The sequence below is a fragment of the Lepidochelys kempii genome, chromosome 1 (assembly GCF_965140265.1).
Source record: "Lepidochelys kempii isolate rLepKem1 chromosome 1, rLepKem1.hap2, whole genome shotgun sequence".
NCBI lineage: Eukaryota > Metazoa > Chordata > Testudines > Cheloniidae > Lepidochelys > Lepidochelys kempii.
The window spans coordinates 120,740,037-120,760,290 of record NC_133256.1 but is presented as its reverse complement, the minus strand read 5'-3'; the positions used below and the strand labels follow the sequence as shown (position 1 = coordinate 120,760,290).

At 43.2% G+C, this 20,254-nt stretch overlaps 1 protein-coding gene across 1 annotated transcript in view; it reads right to left on the bottom strand.

Moving 5' to 3' along the window:
* Positions 1–20,254, bottom strand: part of GABRG3 (gamma-aminobutyric acid type A receptor subunit gamma3) — a 527,538-nt gene that overhangs the window by 409,658 nt on the left and 97,626 nt on the right. The window lies entirely within an intron of this gene.

Genomic DNA, 20,254 nt, shown 5'->3' with positions numbered 1-20,254 from the left:
CAAGCTAGATATTGAAGTTCATAACCTTGATTCTGTTGTGCCTGATTCTGGGACTAGAGTCCTACAATCCTCCAGCTATTTAAATCAGATGTAATTGGAAGTCAATATCCATCAGTCATCACTAAAGACCCAGGCTTCAGAGATTTGCTGGAGGCAATAACAGGTGAAAAAATGTTTGATAGTGAATAATTCCATAAAACTAAGTACACTACAGGCTCTCCCTCTTGTACTTATTATTTATGACCTGATATTAAAAAAAAAGGTTAGTAATTGTGTAGTTATTCTGAATGTGACTTAGGTTCCTTAATCACTGAGGTGCTTTCGAAACATTTAAGCAGTCTGTTTAACTAAAACTTTACAGAGTTAAAACAAATGTGTATAATAAGTAAAACCAGTCATGTACCTGAGCTACATCGATGATATTTTCATCTCTGGACTGATGACGTAAACTCCTTCATACATTTCCCCCACAACTTCAATAACCACCACCCATCCATTAACCTCTCTCTAGAACACTCCCACACCAGCATTAACTTCTTGAACACCATGATCAGTTTCAGCAATGGAACCCTCAGACAGCTATATACAAGAAACCCACGGATCGCCATATTTACCTTCACAGATACAGTAACTACCCCAAACAAACCCAGCAATCTGTTATCTACAGCCAGGCACTCAGATACCACAGAATATGCTCAGAGGAGAAACTCTGGGATATACGCCTTAAAACTCTTAAAACCGCCTTCACCAAACAAGGATACTCCACCAGAGAAGTAGATTGCATCATGGTAGGGGTCACCCAAATACCCCAAGATAACCTGCTTTGATACAGAAATAAAAACCCCTTCCCACTACACATCACTAGTGATCTCCTAGCACCCCTCACTGGAACCCATATGGGGTACCACCAAATAATTACAACTCTCATTCAATGGGGACCACACCCTGAAATAAATTGTTCCTGAACCCCCTCTTCTGGATCTTCAAACAACCCCCTAACCTCCCCAAGGTCATTATCAGAAGAAAGTTCCCCACAGACCAGGACACACCCTCTCAAAGTGGCACCAGACCCTGCCAGAACACCGGATGGAAAACCTGTAGGCATGTTTCCACTGCTAAATGATCAACAACCCCCACAACACACCTTTCAAGATCCAGGAATCCTACACACGCATATCACAGCATGTGGTGTTCCTCATCCAATGCACTAAATGCTCCAACATCAACCATGTGAGTGAAACAAGACAATCGCTACACTCTCAAATGAACTCACACAGAAAACGATAAATGACAAAAATACCATATTACCCGTCTCTGAACACTTTTCACAAAAAGAAAAGGAGTAGTTGTGGCACCTTAGAGACTAACCAATTTATTTGAGCATAAGCTTTCGTGAGCTACAGCTCACTTCATCAGATGCACACTGTGCTACTGTGTAGCCTTGCCTACAGTCAGCCCCCCAACCTGAAACAAATACTCACCAGCAACCACATACCACACAACAGAACCACTAACCCAGGAACCTATCCTTGCAACAAAGCCCGTTGCCAACTGTGCCCACATATCTATTCAGGGGACACCACCACAGGGCCTAATAACATCAGCCACACTATCAGAGGCTCGTTCACATACACATCTACCAATGTGATATATGCCATCATGTACCAGCAATGCCCCTCTGCCATGTACATTGGGCAAACTGGACAGTCTCTACGTAAAAGAATAAATGGACACAAATCAGATGTCAAGAATTATAACATTCATAAACCAGTCGGAGAACACTTCAATCTCTCTGGTCACTCGATTTCTGATCTCAAAGTGACTATCCTTCAACAAAAAAACTTCGAAAACAGACTCCAATGAGAGACTGCTGAATTGAAATTAATTTGCAAATTGGATACAATTAACTTAGGCTTGAATAGAGACTGGGAATGGTTGATTCATTATAAAAAATAACCTATTTCCCCTTGTTTATTCCTTCCCCCCCACACACACACACTGTTCCTCAGACGTTCTTGTTAAACCCTGGATTTGTGCTGGAAATACCCCACCTTGATTATCATACACATTGTAAGGAGAGTGATCACTTTAGATAAGCTATTGGTAATTGGCAGGAGAGTGGGGTGGGGGGAGAGAAAACCTTTTGTAGTGATAAACACCCATTTTTTTCATCGTCTGTGTGTATAAAAACATCTTCTGTATTTTCCACAGTATGCATCCGATGAAGTGAGCTGTAGCTCACGAAAGCTTACGCTCAAATAAATTGGTTAGTCTCTAAGGTGCCACAAGTACTCCTTTTCTTTTTGCGAATACAGACTAACACGGCTGTTACTCTGAAACTTTTCACAAAGTGATCACTCTATATCTGACCTCTCAGTCCTCATTCTCAAACAAAATCTGCACAACGCCTTCAAAAGGTGAACATGGGACCTTAAATTCATAACTTTGCTAGATTCTAAAAATCATGGACTGAATAGACACACTGGATTTATGGTTTATTACAAAAATCTATAAACCACTACATCCATCACCAGACTCCCCCACCCTCTTTTCCCCACTATGACTGGAGAGGTGTTAACAGGCCACATCACCTAGAATGATCGCTTGAAATAGGTGATAACTACTTATTCTAAACAATTTTTTCCACCTTGTATTTAGCTGTGACATTGAGTATATTTCCCAGACCTGAAGGAAGAGCTCAAAAACTTCTCACCAGCAGAAGTTGGTCCAATAAAAGATATTACCTCATACACCTTGTCTCTCTAATATTATGGGACCAACATGGCTACAACTACACTGCATATAAGTAAAATAGTGACTCATGATATTAATATGTTGCATTTATATAGTACATTTTTATGATGATCTCAAAATCTTTACAAACAATTAGGTCTCACAGCTTCCTTCCATTCTAGTAGTGATGACTAAAATAAGGAAGAGTGACTTGTCAAAAGTCAAACAGCTGATTAGTGAAAGAGTTGAAAATAAAATCCAGCTGTCCTGTTTTCAAGTTACCTGCTCTAATCACTTCTATTCATATTGTGGTAAAACCCAAATTGTCCAAGAAATAGTTCTGCACTAACACAGAGAAGACACAGTCCTGCTCCAAAAAGCTTAGAAGAAAGACAATAACAGACACTGCAAAAGGTTTGAGGTGATATAAGGAGATGTAGCCTTGTTATGAGTGTTAGTAAAATAAATAATCTGACTATTGTACTCATGTTAATTTATTATCCCACAATTCCCATTAAAGTGAATGGACTTGTCACAAGGTCTTTCAATTTCTCAGCGAGTTGTAGTCATGAAACGCACCAACAGACACTAGCAGGATATTGCCTGTGTACATCAAGATGTTATTGCATGAATGATGAACCATAAAAATAATTTACAGAAGTCTGAATTTAATTGACCATGCTGTCAGCCTCTCTTACAAGTGATTGTAGGCAAACCTTAATGATTGAAATTAAAAGCCCCTGATTGTAACAATATTGCAATCACTCTTTGTTGTAATACACTCTTGATTTTGTCTGAATGATTAGAATGGTAAGAATTCATACCTGAGGATGTTGTACACACATCCACCACTTACAAAAGAAAAGCAGAACTTTCACTACGGATCTCTGAAGAATTTGCTAGGGCAAGATAAAAGATTTATGAACAAGATTTATGAACGAAATAAAAGTCTTATCAGAACAGTATAAAAACAGAAAGAATACCGAATTCCTTGTAATAACATTTTTCCATATCTATTGTATTTAAAGATGCAGTGTTCTAGGATGTATTTTTATTTGTGTCCCTCATGTGCAATCCCAATTTTTACTTTATCTGTAACAATTTCATAAATTTTCCTTATTTCTTTAATGACAGATTTTATTACTTCCTTACCATGTTACTGTCACTTTGTCCTCTACTATTTGTATTGTTGAAAATGGCAATAAAAAATAATGAACATGAAGATGATGAGACTTTCAGTTCTTAAAGAGGCACAAGACTTTATTTGACTCTCTGTATTGGCAAATCAACAATAACATAATACAGCTCACAACTAAACTGGTAGAGCATTTGAGAGAGCAGAGCAAATTGAAAAATTCCACTTCTCCTATAAATCTTTTACTGCTCCTTGAAATGTGATCTGAATATCTTGTTGACAGTCACTGCAACTGACATCAGTAGGAATTCATCGGCTAGATGCATTCTGAACATTTGTGGGTTTCAGGTGAAGAAAAGGAGAGTCCTCCACTTGTATTTTTCATCTCTCAGCTCCCACTGAAAATCACAGCAGTTCCTTATGTACCATACTGTGCATTCTGAGGCCTTTCTGCACACTGCACACTGGAAGACTTGCTCTTGGGTCATGTAGGGCAATTGCCCATATCATCTTAAGCAGCAGCACTACCTAAAGCGTGATTCACAGTATGAGCAACACAACCATCCCTCATTCCTCCTCTCCGGCAATTTGCAGACCACAGAACTTGACCTGAGGCATGCAGCCTCTCCAAAAATGTTGCATTGGTCTTAGCAGCTATGGTAGTTTGCTAGCCAACTACCACTTCCCCACTGCTGCTAAATTAAACTTAAAAAAATAATCCAGGAATGCAGAGTGAAAATTGTTCAAATTTTCTAGACTTTTCATAGATCCTAATACATATCAGTGAACCTATAAAGGACATACTGAGACTCAAGTATATTTGTGCCATGGTGCTGCTACACTTCTGAAGGTGCACTGCATACAGGTCTAATTACTCAAACATACCAACTCTCACAAATTTATCATGAGAGATGACATTTCTAAGTGAAATTAAGCCTCACTCATGATCTCGTGATAGAACTCTCAAATCTCAGGATTTTTTTCTATTGGCATGATTCTCATGAAGCTTCTCATTTTGCTCAAGCCCTGCCAGGGTGTGCTCGATCTCCTCCTTCCAGAACAGCGCCAGGAACCAGTACATCAGCTTGGTGAACAGCACCAGCATCCTGCCTGCCACAGCCGCTTGGCTGTGGGTGGGTCTGTGCCTCCTCCCTTGGCCCGGCCTAGGGAGCAGACTCCAGGCCCCACCACCAACACTGCCCCTGCTGGGCAAGAGGCTCTGCTGTGCTTAGTCAGCTGGGCCATGTCCCCCTGGCTCTTGTGCAGGCTGGGCCTGCCTCTGACCACACCCCAGACTGGGCCTGGCCCCACCCACCCCATCCTGAACCCTAGCTCCTACCCCCTAACCCAGACCAGGCCTGCCTCCTATGGCCCCCCTCCCCAGGGCTTATCTCCTCCACCTCGATCCTACCCACCCCATGCCTATCCTCCCCAGGGCCAGGCCTACCCCTCCACACACACACTTAGGGGCCTAACCCCACTCCCTACCCAAGGGCCTAACCCCCTCTCCTCCAGCCCCCGCACACACACTATGAAACCAAGGTTTGCTTACATAACATTTCACTATATTGCCTTTAGTTAAGGTGCCCCGTGACATCCAGAGCTTGGGCTCTGACAAATTAAAATGTAGCACCATTGCTAAAAGAAAATCTGCCATTGTAAGCTTAAAATGAGATGCATAGCAATGCGGTGAGAACAGGTAGGGTTTTTAAACATACCACACAACAGAACCACTAACCCAGGAACCTATCCTTGCAACAAAGCCTGTTACCAACTGTGCCCACATATCTATTCAGGGGACACCATCACAGGGCCTAATAACATCAGCCACACTATCAGAAGCTCATTCACCTGCACATCCACCAATGTGATATATGCCATCATGTGCCAGCAATGCCCCTCTGCCATGTACATTGGGCAAACTGGACAGTCTCTACGTAAAAGAATAAATGGACGCAAATCAGATGTCAAGAATTATAACATTCATAAACCAGTCGGAGAACACTTCAATCTCTCTGGTCACACGATTACAGACATGAAAGTTGCTATATTACAACAAAAAACTTCAAATCCAGACTCCAGCGAGAGACTGTTGAATTGGAATTCATTTGCAAATTGGATACAATTAACTTAGGCTTGAATAGAGACTGGGAGTGGCTAAGTCATTATGCAAGGTAACCTATTTCCCCTTGTTTTTTCCTACCCCACCCCCTCCTCAGATGTTCTTGTTAAACCCTAGATTTGTGCTGGAAATGGCCCACCTTGATTATCATACACATTGTAAGGAGAGTGATCACTGTAGATAAGCTATTACCAGCAGGAGAGTGGGGTGGGAGGAGGTAATTTGTCATGCTTTGTGTGTATATAAAAAGATCTTCTACACTTTCCACAGAATGCATCCGATGAAGTGAGCTGTAGCTCACGAAAGCTTATGCTCAAATAAATTGGTTAGTCTCTAAGGTGCCACAAGTACTCCTTTTCTTCTTGAGAATACAGACTAACATGGCTGTTACTCTGAAACCAGGTTTTAAAAAGTTTTTGTAAAGCATTTTCAGATGTAGTAATATCATTTTTATAAAGAGCTCTGGCCTATTAGAAATTATATACACCACTAATGAAGTTTATAAACCAACCGTCAATATATCTAGATTGGTCTATAGTTGAAAAAAATAGCAACTCACGATTTATATACCAAATCTCTTGATTTTTAGAGTTTGTCTCTTGATTTATGAGACAGTGGGGTTAGCAACACTGAATTACTTGAAAGTTAAAATCTCATGACTGCACTGAAGGATGCAGACACTTTTAAATAGAACATACTTTTGCCAGTGCTTTGTCCATTAGAATTGAGCCTTGCATATCTTCAGATTATATACACACAGACAGATCAGAGATGGGCTGCACCAGCCACGCCTTGGATTTGGTAAACTGTTGTAGCGTTTAGCCATTCCAATGACAGAACCAAAACAACTGAATGAGACCCACCCTCTCCTTTCGCTCTCTGCCCCACCCCCTTCCATTCCTCAGTTAGGCATCTGAGCACCCCTCAAATACATCCACTTGGTGACACACCCACATGTGCAACCTCCTGTTCCTGAAGTCTTGTACCTTCTAGTAAGGGGAGGAAGAAGAGTAGCCACTGATCCGAGAAGGGGGGCAGGGAGATGAAGGAGGAGCTAAGAGATGGGATGAAAGAGGAGAAACATATGGGTAAAGGATGGATGGAAAATGTGAGGCCTACCCTCAAAATGGAGGAGTTATTCTTACGCGCACACACATTTTTATATATATAGCAACTCTTTGAAGGTCAGTCTATATATATATATACACACAGTAAACCCTAGAGGACACACCCAAAAGTAAAGGACATGGAATTCTCATTTCAGAGGAAATTTCCAAATTTCAGATAACTAGGGTTCAGCTAATTGGTATACTCCTATATAATTCATACATGCCAATAGCAAACACTAAATTTTGAAACATCGTGTTTTCACAAGTTCATAGCTTTCCGAAAAATTCCTTTTGGGCTGAACCATTTCAGATCTAATCTCCACCCAAAAGGTAATTCTCCTGCCTGCCCTGACTGCTAGCTTCAACGACAGCCTATAAAAACTCCCACAGTCCCCTTTTGTCTCCTAAATGAGAAATGGATTAGACTCTGAACCCTCACTACTGCTGCACTCCCCAGCAAGGATCACAAGGAAGGACTGGGAAAGAGTTTCCAACCTATTGTGAACCTCCCTATCCCCACCCTACCGGACATGCACATTTGGGGGGCAATCAGCAACCTTTTCTAAACATGGAATTAGAAAAGGGCCTTAACCGAAATCCTGATACAAACATAACAAAATTGTAGCGGGGAGACGTGTTTCAAAACTGAACTGGGGTCCAGAGCTGACTACTGGAGTTGGCTTTTCTCTATAATAAGCTGAGCAAAAACCTGCAAATCTGATGTGTTTGAATTCTACATCTGAATTTTGTGCCATAGACCCATCTCTAATTCTCAAATCTCATATCTTCCTGCTTGTTATAAGTTCACATCTGGCAGTGCGATTGTTGCTGCTCCTGGCATTTGTCACGGAGAGCTTTGGCTTAATCTTTTGATGAAGCAACAGGACGCAGTGCAGGCAACTTTGAAGCAGCACTGGAAGACTGACCTTCAAAGATTTATATGAGAAATATTTCTGAGAAGAGGGGAAAAAAGCAGGAGTCTGGGTGCAGCTCTTTACAGTAAGTGAAGAACAGAAACACACTCACTTTCTTTGAAATCCCTTTTTCTGTAGTGCATGATGAAAATATGCATAGGCGGCGAGTTATATGGGCCCATGCTCCACCAATATTCAGGATCGTGGGTCCGGCTCCACCAATGTTTGGGCTTATATTTTCAGAGCCGTCCCATCCATAGGATGGACTGGGGCAACCTCCCCAGGCCCTGCACTTTGGGGGACCCCACACTTCAGCAGGGACCTGGGGTCCAAGGTGGCCTGGGTGGCTAGCAGGGGGCCTGGCACTGGTAGCAGCGAGCAACCTGGCCCAAGCCCACCCCGCCTCTTCCCCGCCAAACCCCGGCCTCTTCCCTTCCCTGCTCTGCCCCCACTCCATCCTCTCCCCCAAATCCCTCCCCACCTCTTCCTGCCCCCATTCCGCCCCTTCCCCCAAGTCCCCGCCCTGCCTCTTTCCAGCTTCTACCCTCCCCCAAGTGATGCCAGGAGTCAGCGGGATGGGGTGGAGCCAAGCGGGGTGGGCTGGGCTGGATCACTCACTGCTGCTGGCGCCAGACCCCCTGCTAACCTCCCAGACTGCCCTGGACCCTGCATCCCCCTGAAATGCTGGGCCCACCAAAGTGCGTGGCCCGGGGCAGTTGCTCTGGTCTGGGACGGCTCTTCCTGGACTCGTTCTGGGGGTCCACCACCAAAAATTATACAAACCTGAAAATATGGTCTGGAGATAAAGGCAAAGAACTTTACTTTTGTTTTAGTTAGACACATTTACCAGAAATCCTAGGCAGATTCCTCAGCTGGAAAGGAAATGACAGAGATCCTATGTAGAGGAACACCTTCCTGATTCCCCATATCTCATTCCTCCTGAGGGGATCTGCCATGGCAAAGGTACCTCTGAACAACGCAGACAACACCATCCAGCAGCTGGTGAAGAAGTGGATGTTTCTTCCCCAGAGGGCCAGCAATGAAGTGGTGTATGTCTCGCAGAGGCAGGGCAGCGCCAACATCCCTCGAATGGGTGATCTGTGCGACGTTGCCGTGATAACTCACAGCTTCTGCCTTCTGACATGCCCAGATGCCACAGTAAGGAACATCACAGAGAGTGCTCCACAGGATGCCGTCAAGAAACAAATCACCAAGATGTCACCACCTACCTGAGCGGCTCACTGGAAGGTGAATTTGGAAGAGAGGGGAGACTTTGCTTTGCTCTGGACTTGTGCCCGCAATGCTATACGACGACTGGAAAAGGTTATCGGCTGCCACTGGACGTGATGCGAGGAACGCCAGGAGCTGGGAGTCCTGGTGCCACAGGTGAAGAATACAGATCACACTATCATCACTCCAAGAGTTAGAACCATGCTGGAGAGGACCCTGAAGGATGCCATCTGCTGCCAATACATGGAAAACCTGAAACGGAAGCCGGACCAGGGTGAGGTGTTCGAGGTGACGTGCAAGTGGGACGCCAGCAATCACTTCCTCCCTGGGGGCAGCTTCACCCAATTTGCTGACAGGATGTTCATCCACAGGGCCTGGCTCAACTGCATCCCACTGAACAGAGCTGTCCGCCACAGGAATCAGGACAAGTGATGCAGGAAGTGCGGCTACACCAATGAGACACTCCCCCACATCCTCTAGCTGCAAGCCCCATTCGAGACCTTGGCAGCTGCTACAAAATGCCATCCAAGATCGCCTGGCCAGATCCCGCCACCCATGGGGAAGGTTGCTGTAAACTCTGCCCTCCCCGGAACAGACAGCAACTGTGACCAGACATAGTCATCACCAACGAGGACCAGAAAAAGATCATCATGGTGGATGTCACAGTGCCATTTCAGAACAGGACCCCGGTCTTCCATGATGTCCGAGCTCGAAAGGTAGAGAAATATGCCCCTCTGGCTGAAACCTTGAGAGCTAAGGGTTACCAGGTCCAGACACATGCACTGATCGTCAGAGCCTTATGCACATGGGACCCAGCAAGGAGCGAGTGCTGAGAGAATGCAGAATCAATCGATGCTATGCTTGGCTGATGTGGCAACTCATGGTGTCAGACACCATCAGGTGGTTGAGGGACATCTCCATAGAACACATCATTGTTGAGGGACATCGGCAATACCAGGAGGGATGAGCTGGAGTGCCGATGAGAAGCGCAGTCAGGAAAGTAACAAATACTTTCCTCATGGATTGTATTTTCTAAATGGACAACCAACCTAATTCTCAATTACTGAGGGACAATCTCTATTCATTGATATATTTTGCTTTCCACAACCAAATCTCCTTATAAACTTTTCATGAGTGATGTACCTGAGTATTCAGATTCTAATATCTAAACTGTATTGTTAAATCTATTCACTTAAATTTGGATTATTGCTGATTATGTACTTTATGTATCATATAACTTTTAAAAACTAACTTTGTATTTGTAGATAATCTAAGCACTATACCCAGATGTACAGACACTTTTCCCAACCTATGCATTATTTAATTTTTTAACATTAGCTTTAATAACATTTTTAAATGGTTTTTATCTGTTAAAAATTAGGGTGAAATTCTATTGTTAGATAGGTAACTGGACAATAATATTTGTAAACAGAGGGGCATGTTGATTTGGTGATTAGGGTGCAGCACCAGGAAATTATTCCTTGCTAAGCCATAGATTTTCTGTGTGATCCTGAGTAAAGTAACTTATAGAGCTGGATGGAAATTTGTGTATATAATTTTCAAAGTTTTCCTTAGAATTTTATTTGGGGTTTGGCAACTCAAATGTAAGTGTTTGAGGTTTAAATCTCTAGTAGGTTGAGCAACATATTGGCAAGAAACAAAGTTTTCAGTTTCTGCTTTTCAGTTGATAACCTTCCCCCCACTCCCCAAAAAATCATTTAAGCAAATAGCCATTTCCCATTGAAAAAGCATGTTGACAGAAATTTTTGATCATCTATAGTCATTTAGCAGAATTTGTTTCCCTATCTGTATAACAACGTGGATAACAGTACTTGCTATGGCTCCTGGTGAGGCAGGGCTAACTTTATTATTTGTAAAGCATGGAGATTGTCAGGTAGAAAATACTAAAGAAGGGCAAAATATTTTATTATTGTTAATTTAAAAACTGTCAACACTGAGATAGGTTCATAAATATTTTAAAGCAGAAGTAACTCTAAGCTCTACAGGTTTAAGAGCTTTCCCAGGTCTGTATAGTTCAACTCGAATAGTTGGCAGTATTACTGTACACGTGTCTTAACAGCCTTCAGTTTAGCATTACCTGAATAAATCTTGTGGCACTTTAGAGACTAACCAATTTATCTGAGCATCCGATGAAGTGGGCTGTAGCTCACGAAAGCTTATGCTCAAATAAATTGGTTAGTCTCTAAGGTGCCACTAGTACTCCTTTTCTTTTTGCGAATACAGACTAACACGGCTCCTACTCTGAAACCTGAATAAATCTTGTTTTCCAATGCACTGGGACATGCTATCCATTGAAAAAAAAACACATGGATTACATTTTCCAATGTAAACAAGAACCTTTTCATCTGTAACTACAGCCCTGTTTCAGATGGGTAAATTGTTGCATGTCTGAATTTAATAACAATTCAAGATTGTCAAATAACATAGATTCATAGATATTTAGGTCAGAAGGGACCATTATGATCATCTAGTCTGACCTCCTGCACAATGCAGGCCACAGAATTTCACCCACCACTCCTAAAAAAGACCTCACACCTATATCTGTGCTATTGAAGTCCTCAAATTGTAGTTTGAAGACCTCAAGGAGCAGAGAATCCTCCAGCAAGTGACCCGTGCCCCATGCTACAGAGGAAGGCGAAAAACCTCCAGGGCCTTCCAACATGTTCAAATGGAATTATTTAATCAGAGATGATCAGAGTTTAACACAACACTATACAGAATACAGAAAGAACAGATACATTACCACCCCTGCAGTAAGGAATAGAGCTGGCCTCTGTCTCTCTCTCCTCTGTAACTAGTGGGATGCTGTCAGTCTGCACTCCCCAGCTAGGGTTGCCAGGCGTCCAGTTTTCAACCGGACCATTAAAAGTCTGGTTGGCAGCACAGCAGGGGCCTGGGGCTAAGGCAGGTTCCATGCCTGCCCTGGCTCCGTGCGGCTCCTGGAAGTGGCCTCCAGGTCTTTATGGCCCCTAGGCGCATGGGGAGGCTCTGTGTGCTGCCTCCGCCCTGAGTGCCAGCTCTGCAGCTTCCATTGGCTGGGGGCATGACCAATGGGAACTGCGGGGGTGGGGAGTGTGCCTGTGGATGCAAGAGTAGCACACAGAACCTCCCTGGCCACCTATGAACCTAGGGGCTGCAGGGACCTGGTGACCGCAGTAAGCACTGGCTGGACCCTGCACCCCCTCCCACACACCAACCCCCTGCCCCAGCTTGGAGTCCCCTCTTGTGCCCAAACTTCATCCTGGAGCCCACACCTCCCCAACACCCTGCCCCGAGCCCCCTCCTGCATCCCAAACCCCTCATTTCTAGCCCCACCCAGAACATACCCCCAGCCCAGAGCCCATACCACTGCCCTGCACCCCAACCTCCTTCCCCAGACCAGAGCCCTCTCCCGCACTCCAAACCCTTCATCTCCCACCCCACCCCAGAGCCCGCATCCCCTTCTGTAGCCCTCATTCCCCCTTCTGCACCCCAGCCCAGTAAAAGTGAGTGATGGAGAGAGGGGAGATGGAGCTTGCAAGGGCAGGGCCACAGGGTAGGGGCAGGGCCTCGGGGAAGAGGCGGGGCAGGGGGAGAAGCATGGGTGTTTGATTTTGTGCGATTAGAAAGTTGGAAACCCTGTCCCCAAACTAACTGTCTAGCCCTCTGTCTTTCCCAGGGTGTGAGACAAATAAACTCCTTTTTTTTTTTAAGGGAAAATTGCTTTCCCATGATTAATTTCACTGTGTTCTATTTTTGACACTTTCATTTTACCTAATTAATATGGAATTTATTTTATGATATCTTTAGATTACCTGGTCAATAAGGTAAAGGAAATTCTAATCCAGTCATTATCATGAACAGATGTGAAACTGACAGTTCTTAATTAGTTAAGTCATTTTTTCAATGGATCTTTATTTCATCCATTACAGATAACATCTGCAATAACAAATTCCTCATATCAATCTCAGAACATAATTAGATCTGAGGCACCTCTTATCAATCACCCACTCTTGTTTATACCATATTTCTGTAGACACTTTTTATTAGTTTTCCCTAGACATCTATATTGCCACAAACATGGAGGCACCAGCAATAATGATGTATTATTATACACAATAGCAATAGCTGATCAGATGAAGTTCCTGAATACAGGTCAAGAATCAACACTTTAGGCCTTAAAATTCAAACACACTCTTTGCTAATATCACAAAGATTCTGGGAGAACAGTTAATCTGCAAATGAATTTAACATACAAGGAGAAGAGGACAAAAAAAGGTGAATATTTACTAACAAAGTCAATGCTAGGGGAGCGTGCCAGGCATGGCAAAGACAAGCCAAATGTGTGGGGGTTAAGAGGAGAGGAGACACTATACATGCCCTGTGCCTCCTGGAAGGGGGCAGGCCAGACTCAAACAAGTCAGTGCTAGTGGATGTTTATTAGTATTATATCTATTATGGCAATGCCTAAAAATGTCATTCAAGGATCAGGAGCCCATTGTGCTAGGCACTATACAGAGAAGAGGAGGCAATCCCTGACACAGGGATTTTACAATCTAGGTGTCAGACAGGGTGTATCGGATGGGCAAAATACAGAGGAGGACTTGGAAGGGCAAGGTAGCAAAACAGAGAGTGTCGCCCAAAGATGCACACTGGGGCCATTGGATCCAGTGACCTTCACACCCCCATCATGAGTGTAAAGCAGAGCTCAGGATTTATCTGGGATAGGAGCTGGTGTGACAGCTACAGGGCGGCTGCACAGACGTCCCACAAGCAGCCTGCAGATTGGGAATAAAATCTGCCCTCCCCAAATCTATTTCATGCCCTGCCCCAACCCTGGTTACTTTGTGCAAACAGGATAATCTTTCCTTTGTAAGTGGCTTCTACAAAGGATATTACCTGGTAACAGACTGTTTGTCCTCCCATGCTATTTACGTATTTGCTATTTACTAGCCAATACATGTGGCCATAAACCATCTTAGGCAGTATTGGGTCCATAGAAAGGATGAGGATAATCAATTTTTAAGTCTGAATTAACCCCCTCTAAAATAATGTTTTTTTATAGCTAGCAAGCCTTTAACTCAGGGGTTCTCAAACTGGGGGTCGGGAGGTTATTACTTAGGGGGTCGTGAGCTGTCAGCCTCCACCCCAAACCCTGCTTTGCCTCCAACATTTATAATGGTGTTAAATATATAAAAAAGTGTTTTTAATTTATTAGGGAGGTGGCACTCAGAGGCTTGCTGTGTGAAAGGGGTCACCAGTACAATAGTTTGAGAACCACTGCTTTAACTGTATGCTGGTACCTATGAGAAACTGTTCATTCTTTGGTGGTTTTTCACTATGAAAAAACACACATTTTATATAGTTATTTCTAATGAACATAGACATTTGCCAAAATTGGGTTCACTTTTAAATGTGTTCTTTTTCTGATGGACAGTATTGCGACACTGAGATCAGCTTTGGGGGAGGGGGGGGAAGCAAATCATCAAACCTTCCTAGATTCCCAAGGGCAAATTGTAAAATCTCTGAATGTGAATTTTTCAGCAATATTTCCTTGTTCCTAATTTCACCTCCATATCTGAATCTGCATTTCCCCCATTGTTATATTTTTACACTATGTAGTTTTGTTTGTTTGCTAATGTAGATATAAACTGTAGGCAGCAGCTACCCCCAAAGAAATAAAACAGACAGGGAGACACAATCATGTACAGTAGCTTTTTTTGGTGCTGATATACTTGGCTTCAAGAAAGAAGTGCATCACAGATGCCTACATACAGTTTTCAAGGCATAAGATAGAAACAGAGCTAGAAAAAACCCACCAATGTCTGTCTCTCACACACACACAAACCACACACACATGTAAGAGGTTGAATGAACATTGTTTACAAGACACTGCATGAATATGCCCTTCTATTGTCTAACTGTAGTGTATTTTTTTTTTTTGCTTTTGATAGTTTTACTTCTGCTCTGGCTACTGATAGGCATGCAGCTTGGAGGACCCAGGAACCGGGTAGATAATGTAGGAACATAAGGTTGGGCTCTCACTCTCTTACTTCCTTATATGGGTGCCTAATCTTAGGCGAAGATGGCCCTTGATAATTCAGCATGAAAGGCTGGAGTTAGTGCAGAGCTTATATGTTGAAATATCAAGCACAAAGCTAATGGAATTCCAAAAAATCAAACTTGCTCCCATGACATTCATTTAGCTACATTACAAACCTTTTACATTTGCTGGAATAGCGTTTTTTTAAATAACCCTACTAGAGCCTGTCCAAAAGGGTGAAAAAAAAAATCATTGATAAACAATCAAATTTAGGAACTGCCATACATTTTAATCACAGTAACCTTTTTTCATGGAAAAAAAGTTAAAATTTTGAAAACTCTCAGTCAGCTCTACATAGTACATTATACATATGCAATACATCCAATTTAACATTTCTGGTGCAGCCTTTTGGAATATCCTGATTTAGACCGCTAGGTAGTTCAATATAAACAGTGTATGAATATTTGCTTATTGACAATAAATCAGTGGCAAGGAGGGGGCACTGAAAGGAAAGAAATCAAGAGCTGCTAGCCTTAGAGTGCTTCTAAACTCCGCTGGCTCTACCAGTGGAGTTGAAATTCTTTGATCTTGAGCCTATATACTATAGGCTCCACACCCACACTGAGTCTCTGGTATTTTTAACTTCTGAAGTTAAAGACTAATCATGAATGCTGGCCAATACCTAAGTTTAGGTGAAAGCAATTAATGAACTCATTGCTGACATCCTACGGAATTTTTTTTTTTAATTGGTAGACAGAATATTTACATTTATATTACATCTTGCTAGGAAAGGTGTATAGGTCAAACAGTAATTCTTTCCCTGATCTTCCAAGGTGCTGAGTATCCTCCATTCTCACCAACTTCTGCCAAAGTTGAGGGGGTCCAGCAGCTAACAGAATTAGGCCTCCTGTGCGTAAAATGAATTTAAACCCTGCAGACAATTGACAGTGTTTACTATGCAGCACAAGGAGCCTATCAGTCTTCCAAAAACACTTGTGCCAACCACTTTTTCTGCTGCCATTTTCTGCAAGGCCTCATTGTCCCAGCAGATTAGGAAGAGGTAGAATGACTACTTGGAATGATAAGTAATCAGATAATGATAAGAATGACTGACACCTACATATGCTTCTGGGAGTTTAAGAAAACTAAATTATATAATTTAAGACAACATGAGTGATCAACAGGTGAAAGTAAAACTTCAGGAGTGCATCATTAGTGCCTTCTAGTGAGAAGATTTTAAAAGTGAATAAATTAAAGCTGGAGAAAGCAGAAAGTGGGAATAATGAAGATTAAATAGAAATGAATGAAAAATGAAAAATACTTTTGTCAAAACAAGAGAAGAACAATCCAATTTACCCTGGAAATCAATAGGAAAAACCTTTGGGTTGTAATTTTAGGTGATTTTCTGGATAGAGTGCTATCAGTGAAAGAAGAGCGTCAAATAAATAGGGTCTCCAGTCCTAATGGCTCTGTGTTTAACAAGGTTTATCCTGTCTGGAAGGAAAACTAAGGATGCAATTTAATGTGAACACTGTGAAAGCGTGGTAGCTCAGGTAATTAAAAAACAAAAGAAAGCAACACATTCTTGATATCAAACCTAAACTAGGCTTAATTGATTTTCACTGTAATTGACATTTCTTATTACAGTGCCTAGAGAGAAGGCATGTAACATTGACTTGATATACTATGTAAATATATTGCATTGTTGTTGTTCAGCATTCAGTATGGACCCGATTCCAAGCCTAGTGAAGTCAGTGGAATTATTTCCAAAGGATTTTGGATTAGCCCCTATATCTGTTCTGTTAGAGATTATTATTATTGATGCTATGAGGATATTAAACAAAGCCCACAGTTTGGAAAGTGCATACATATTGTGTACGTACACATTCATATCTCTGACCTGCTCACAACATATATTGCAAAAAGAAAAGGAGTACTTGTGGCACCTTAGAGACTAACCAATTTATTTTTATTTATATTTAACATATATTGCACGTCCCAAACAAGGCATACAAACATGCATTCCCTCTCTCACTTCAGAACATATGGTCTAAAACTCCCCATGCACTGAAAGGACAGAAGACCTACTATCAACTTTAACTATGTATTACTAGGGCCCTACCAAATTCACAGCCATGAAAAACAGGTCATGGACCATGAAATCTGGTCTTGTGTTTGCTTTTACCCTATACTGTGCAGATTTCACGGGGGAGACGAGTGTTTCTCAAATTGTGAGTCTTGAGCCAAAAAGGAGTTGCAGGGGGGGTTGCAAGGTTATTTTAAGGGGGTTGTGGTATTGCCACCTTTACTTCTGCACTGCCTTCAGAGCTGGGCGGCTGGAGAGTGGTGGCTGCTGACTGAGGGCCCAGCTCTGCAGGCAACAGCACAGAAATACGGGTGGCAACATCATACCGTGACATCCTTACTTCTGCACTGCTGGTGAAAGGGCAGTCCCACAGTTACTACTGTGGAAGTTGGCAGCCATGTATATCAAATCACAACCATTGCAATGTCACAAGGCAGGAAGCCAAGGAACTCATGAGCTCTTGGACGATCACTCACTCATTTTGTGACCTACTAAGCGATTTAATTAGTCTGTCTTTCAGCTTCCCCATCTGTTTAATTATTAGAATACTAGCTAATGCCTCACTGGGGTGATGTACAACTAGGGTTGCCAGGTGTCTGGTTTTTGACCAGAATGCCCAGTCGAAAAGGGACCCTGGTGGATCCGGTCAGCACAGCTGACCAGGCCGTTAAAAGTCTGGTCAGTAGTGCAGCGGGGCTAAGGCAGGTTCCACGCAGCTCCTGGAAGTGGCTGATATGTCTCTGCAGCCCCTAGGTGCAGGTGCAATCAGGGAAACTCCCTGCCCCAAGCTCCGTCTCCACAGCTCCCATTGGCCATGGTCCCCAGCATGGGCAGCGTACTCTTCACAGAGCCACGGGCCACACCTCCACCTATGGGCGAGACATGGTGGTCACATCCAGGAGCAGTGTGGAGCCAGGGCAGGCAGGGAGCCTTCTTTAGCCCTGCTACACTGCTGACCAGGAGCTGCCTGAGGTGGCTGGAGCCTGCACACCAAAGCCCCTGCCCCAGGTGGAAACCGCCTCCTACACCCTAACTCCCTTCCAGACCCTGCATTCACACCCCAACCCCCTGCCCCAGGTCAGAACCCCCTCCTGCAACCAAGCACCATCCCAGATCCCACACACCCTCCCACATCCTAACCCCCTCTCCCAGCTTGGAGGGGCCCCCTCCTGGACCCTGAACCCCTCATTTCTGGCCTATCCCAGAGCCTGCACCCCCAGCTAGAGCCCTCACCCCCTCCTGCATCCCAACCCCCAGCCCCAGCCCAGTGAAAGTGAGTGAGGGTGTGGGAGAGCGAGTGATGAAGGGAGCGGGCTAGAGTGAGTGGGGATGGGCCCTCAGAGATGGGGCAGGGGTATTGGGTTTTGTGCAATTAGAAAGTTGGCCACCCTATGTACAACCTTAATTCTCACAATGTTTTGACGATACAGTGCAATATAATATTATTGCTTCTCATTTGTACCTATATCGTTATACTGGATGGGTCTAAATTCCAGTAGTTTCAAGTGGCCATAATATAGCAGCATTTATTTATCTGCAGCTGGCTTTGAACCTTGGGTTTTGGTGATTCATTAATAAAATGTGAAATTATAAAATCAAAGGAACAAGGGCTTGTATTATAAATATTTCTATGATGCCATCTTTTGATGTTTAAATGCATTAATTCTACCATTCTTGCTCTGTCAAAGCAGCAGAGGCGTTCTAGAACAAAGCATGCATGGGAGAAACAAAATGATTTCGGAAGTCATGCTGCAAAAATCTTCCTCCTAAGCTAATAATCAGCACTTTATCACATGATTCAACTGAAAAAGCATTGGCCCAAAAAAGCGCAGTAAGAGTACAATTCAGCAGAATTAATAGCACTAAGCGGGCATTTTCAATGAAACTCATTCTGTTACAAAGCTCTTAGACATGATTTCCACACATGGCACAACCACCATGTTCAAGTTCAATATCAAATTCATTACCACCACCCCCTAAAGAACTCTGCATAATGAACCAACGGATTCCAGATCAATCTTCCAGATGTTACTTAGTAGCTCTTAAAAAGGATAAGATTTTACATTTTATAAACCCTTGATTTCTATTATTCTGTTATTGATGATTTTTTATTAGAATAGTACCTGTAGTTGTAGTAAAATACGAAAAAAAATTGAGGGTGTTCAGTTTTCCTGGTTCATAGCATAATCTGATCCTCATCTGGGATCCGGAAAAAATTCTCTGTCCCCACCCCAGCCACCACTCCTTCCATGATAGCACGTCATGATTGGAGGTATGACAGAAGTATGGTGATTCTTATGCTTTTATTTTTCTATAATTATAGACTCAGTTCCAAACCCCAAATAACACTCCCTCCTTCCCCTTCCCCTTCCCCCCCGAATCACTTGGTTCCCATTCCCTTTATTGGGTGTCTAGGGTTATGTACAGACAACCAACTGATTTTTTTTTAAATAGACTGGTGTACTGATACCAGAAAATGGGTCCGATCATCCTCTCTCATGTTATAAGTAGGGGCTGCTGGGGATGAAATCTATGCAAGGAATCCATTGCAGAGAATTACCACACATCATTCTATTACTGGGGAATGCCAGCTTTGTCTGGCATTAGGGAAGGGAAGGAGATCTCCAAACCTTCTGGATCCTAGAGAACTTCTGTGGAAGACCAGAGCCATCCAGGAGAGGACCTGTGTCCCCACACTGGCTCTGGCCCTGGTCCTTAGTAAGGCCTCTCCCAAAGTTTCCTGGCAGGACCATCAGTGGATGACATGGAAAAAAGTAACACAGCCTGGAGATCTATTGCATTTCCGCAGTATGTTCTGCAGGGTCTCAGGTTGGAGACAGTGTGTGTCCCCTTGACTCTGTCCTCTTCCTCCCTAACCTTTC